General features: G+C 53.3%; 1 non-coding gene across 1 annotated transcript in view; it reads right to left on the bottom strand.

Annotated features, from left to right (window-relative positions):
• LOC124737715 overlaps positions 1-1,444 on the bottom strand; it is a 1,909-nt gene extending 465 nt beyond the window's left edge. The window contains exon 1 of the ribosomal RNA XR_007009823.1: positions 1-1,444. This exon is cut by the window's left edge and continues 465 nt beyond it. This is a non-coding gene — a ribosomal RNA (small subunit ribosomal RNA).
• Between the last annotated feature and the right edge of the window lie 3,556 nt (positions 1,445-5,000).

Raw genomic sequence — 5,000 nt, 5'->3', positions numbered from 1 at the left:
GTTAGCAGGCTAGAGTCTCGTTCGTTATCGGAATTAACCAGACAAATCGCTCCACCAACTAAGAACGGCCATGCACCACCACCCACCGAATCAAGAAAGAGCTATCAATCTGTCAATCCTTCCGGTGTCCGGGCCTGGTGAGGTTTCCCGTGTTGAGTCAAATTAAGCCGCAGGCTCCACTCCTGGTGGTGCCCTTCCGTCAATTCCTTTAAGTTTCAGCTTTGCAACCATACTTCCCCCGGAACCCAAAAGCTTTGGTTTCCCGGAGGCTGCCCGCCGAGTCATCGGAGGAACTGCGGCGGATCGCTGGCTGGCATCGTTTATGGTTAGAACTAGGGCGGTATCTGATCGCCTTCGAACCTCTAACTTTCGTTCTTGATTAATGAAAACATACTTGGCAAATGCTTTCGCTTCTGTTCGTCTTGCGACGATCCAAGAATTTCACCTCTAACGTCGCAATACGAATGCCCCCGCCTGTCCCTATTAATCATTACCTCGGGTTCCGAAAACCAACAAAATAGAACCGAGGTCCTATTCCATTATTCCATGCACACAGTATTCAGGCGGGCTTGCCTGCTTTAAGCACTCTAATTTGTTCAAAGTAAACGTGCCGGCCCACCGAGACACTCAATAAAGAGCACCCTGGTAGGATTTCAACGGGGTCCGCCTCGGGACGCACGAGCACGCACGAGGCGGTCGCACGCCTTCGGCTCGCCCCACCGGCAGGACGTCCCACGATACATGCCAGTTAAACACCGACGGGCGGTGAACCAACAGCGTGGGACACAAATCCAACTACGAGCTTTTTAACCGCAACAACTTTAATATACGCTATTGGAGCTGGAATTACCGCGGCTGCTGGCACCAGACTTGCCCTCCAATAGATACTCGTTAAAGGATTTAAAGTGTACTCATTCCGATTACGGGGCCTCGGATGAGTCCCGTATCGTTATTTTTCGTCACTACCTCCCCGTGCCGGGAGTGGGTAATTTGCGCGCCTGCTGCCTTCCTTGGATGTGGTAGCCGTTTCTCAGGCTCCCTCTCCGGAATCGAACCCTGATTCCCCGTTACCCGTTACAACCATGGTAGGCGCAGAACCTACCATCGACAGTTGATAAGGCAGACATTTGAAAGATGCGTCGCCGGTACGAGGACCGTGCGATCAGCCCAAAGTTATTCAGAGTCACCAAGGCAAACGGACCGGACGAGCCGACCGATTGGTTTTGATCTAATAAAAGCGTCCCTTCCATCTCTGGTCGGGACTCTGTTTGCATGTATTAGCTCTAGAATTACCACAGTTATCCAAGTAACGTGGGTACGATCTAAGGAACCATAACTGATTTAATGAGCCATTCGCGGTTTCACCTTAATGCGGCTTGTACTGAGACATGCATGGCTTAATCTTTGAGACAAGCATATGACTACTGGCAGGATCAACCAGGGAGCTGCGCCAACTAGAGCTGAGCAGCCGGCCGCCCGGGAGTGTGTCCCGGGGGCCCGCGCGAACACGCAAGCGTCCGCTCAATCATTCTGCAAACAGGAGGAGGCTGAGCTCCCCTGCACAATACACCTCGAAACCCTCTCAGGTCCCGGCGGCGCGCAGCGCCGTCCCAAGTACTTGGTCGGGTTCGAGAGAGGCGCAATCGCCCGGAGTTAGGCGAGTAGACGCTTTCGGTGCGACCACCCGTGCTCCCAACTGAGCTTGCCGCTGCCGACAGAGGCCCGGGAGCGTGCTGTCGTGGCATTGCCGGCGGGAGACAACACGCGCCACCTACGGTGACCGGCAGCTCCAACGCCAGCGCCACAGAAGGACAAAAGCCCCACTTGGGTGCCGAAGCGAACTCTCCCAGCACAGCGCACGCGCCAACACATCCGCACAGCTGCGATACAAACCACCAGCGAGAACCGCTGGGGCGACCGAGCAGCAGACGGCGTCGCGGCGCCGAGCGCCGGGCGGCGGCGCATCCTCAACGCACACAGTCCTCAATCGGACCAGCACACTGAAGATGTCCACCGCGCTTCGCACCGGGCCCGCGAGGACCTACTTTGGCCGCACGGCGCCGCGCGCAGGGTGCGCCGGCGCGCAGCTGCGACGCCTGCCGCGTCCGTCGGCCGGCGCGCCTGCCACTGGCCGCCCCCACCAGCCGGCTGTAGCGCGTGCGCCCACGCACCGCGCGGCCAGCACGCCGGGAGGCGCCCCCTCACCGGCCGGGGACGGTCCCACCCAGCCACCACCGCGTATCGCTTCACACCCAGATGCCGTTCAGTTTCATCGGCATGGTGGGTATCGCTGGAACAACCGGTTAGTACCTCAACCTATCGTCGCCATCACCGATTCACCCCTAGCGAGAACAACCGCACCACAACGGGTTACCATTTCTTCATTTGCGTAACTTCACCAGAAAACGTAGGCGTCCATCGCCATTAGCAACTTCAACGATTATTGCATGCCTGTGTCAGGTGTCACGCCACACTACGTCTGCCCACATACACGCAACAAAATGTGCACGCCTAGACAATACGTGGAAGGTGGCCCCCGTACGTATGCGATGTCCATTGCTCGAACGACTGTCAACCGGCCTCTGTAGCATGTCGCAGATATGGAACGCGGTGCACCATGCTATCACGGTGTTTGAGGAGAGACGACTAGGTCCGAATACATCAACACACAGCTCATGCTGATCGCCATCCACGGCGTCCGTTCCTCCCACACGTCTCTATGGCGTACCACACTGCAATCCAGCTCTCATAGGGAGACGACACGTAGCTGCGTGCACAATATTTGCACTGTATGGTCCGCCGTTTTTGGGCGCAGTCGTTGTACGGTCACACATGTGCCACGATGTATCATTCAGTACATAAGGACGAATGTGCAGTACAGATTGTGGTTCACGCGTACGACATCAGCGGACAGTTGACACAGGCCGCACCACAACGTAGCCTGCGTACGTCGCATGCGAAGGGCATTGAACATGCAAACTTGTCACCAACCAGCTTGCGAAGGCAGGGGGCAAGGTGGGGACGTGGGGACGTGGGGAGGGGTGGGGGGGGGGGGGGCGGCATGTACGTCCTGCTGCCATCCACATTACAGTGTACAGCAGGAGCATGTGGAAAGTCAGCAAGACTTGCAAGGTGTTTAACATGAAGCGATACACAGGGGAGCGGGCAGTGCGAGTAGCGAACTATATTGCGAGGGTTGCGGGTGGGCAACACTACACTAATTGAACGAGTCGTATAACAATTACAGAGCAGGTTTAGGCGACAACGTGGGTTACGTTAGCGGACAACGTGGGTTACGTTAGCGGACAACGTGGGTTACGTTAAGGCACAACATGGGTTACGTTAAGGCACAACATGGGTTACGTTAAGGCACAACATGGGTTACGTTAGGGCACAACATGGGTTAGGTTAGGGGACAACATGGGTTAGGTTAGGGGACAACATGGGTTAGGTTAGGGGACAACATGGGTTAGGTTAGGGCACAACATGGGTTAGGTTAGGGCACAACATGGGTTAGGTTAGGGCACAACATGGGTTAGGTTAGGGCACAACATGGGTTAGGTTAAGGCACAACATGGGTTAGGTTAAGGCACAACATGGGTTAGGTTAAGGCACAACATGGGTTAGGTTAAGGCACAACATGGGTTAGGTTAAGGTACAACATGGGTTAGGTTAAGGTACAACATGGGTTAGGTTAAGGTACAACATGGGTTAGGTTAAGGTACAACATGGGTTAGGTTAAGGTACAACATGGGTTAGGTTAAGGTACAACATGGGTTAGGTTAAGGTACAACATGGGTTAGGTTAAGGTACAACATGGGTTAGGTTAAGGTACAACATGGGTTAGGTTAAGGTACAACATAGGTTAGGTTAAGGTACAACATAGGTTAGGTTAAGGTACAACATAGGTTAGGTTAAGGTACAACATAGGTTAGGTTAAGGTACAACATAGGTTAGGTTAAGGTACAACATAGGTTAGGTTAAGGTACAACATAGGTTAGGTTAAGGTACAACATAGGTTAGGTTAAGGTACAACATAGGTTAGGTTAAGGTACAACATAGGTTAGGTTAAGGTACAACATAGGTTAGGTTAGGTTAGGTTACACGTTGTTGTAAGGAAAGGTGTAGGGGGGGGGGGCGGGGGCGGCAGGTTCCTTGATAGTGATTATAGTAAGTGAATGCTTGTGACATGATCAGATTTGTCACGTCAGGATGCACCTTTGGCTTATTAGAGGCGGCGCTCCAATTCTATGCTTGTGTGAGACCTGTGTCTTTGACTCATGTCATTGTTTGTGCGCTGTGACAGGAGGTACTATTGTGATGTTGGGTGCACCGTTGTATAGGACATGTGTGGGTGTTGGTGCCTGGTCTGCGCAATGGTGGATGTCGAAAGGCTGGGATATTGTATTTTCCGCATGGACCTCCTGGTCTGGTTGTGATAGTGTGGATTGTGTAATGTGGCGGAGAAGATGCACTGGATGTTGTTCCATGCTGGTGCTTACATATTGTATGTGCGCCCGTTAGAAGCAGAGAGTGGTGCGTGATCAGAGTGTCTGGCTGACGTGTGGTTCCCATTGTGGGCAGACTCTTTCAGCATGTATACGGACAGTTGTGTATATTTGCTGTAGTTTGATGGCTCTGCATTGATTACTAATCAGCGCCGTGTGTACGGGTAATCTGGTTCCAGTCCAAAATGTTCCATCTGTGTACATTAGTGACAAAGACTCTCCCCATGCAGTGGGGCTCGGTCTGTTATAGCTCTTCCGCGTAATATATTTGCCCCACGTTTTTGCGACTGCGAGTGCGAGTGCAACGCGCATGGGGACCGACATGCTGATGGCTCGGTATCGGACGCCGTACAGTGAGCAACGCGATCGCGTCTCTCGCTCGTAAGTGGTACAGGTCGCGGCTCATGTATAGGGACAGCGGGAATGTCGCATATTGGAAATAACTCTTCATGAAACGCAAGTTATAGGGGTGGATTGCACTTTACGAGTGCG

This window comes from Schistocerca piceifrons, unplaced genomic scaffold, assembly GCF_021461385.2.
Source record: "Schistocerca piceifrons isolate TAMUIC-IGC-003096 unplaced genomic scaffold, iqSchPice1.1 HiC_scaffold_176, whole genome shotgun sequence".
Taxonomy (NCBI): domain Eukaryota; kingdom Metazoa; phylum Arthropoda; class Insecta; order Orthoptera; family Acrididae; genus Schistocerca; species Schistocerca piceifrons.
The sequence above is the reverse complement of the archived record's forward strand: the minus strand, read 5'-3'. Positions and strand labels throughout refer to the sequence as shown.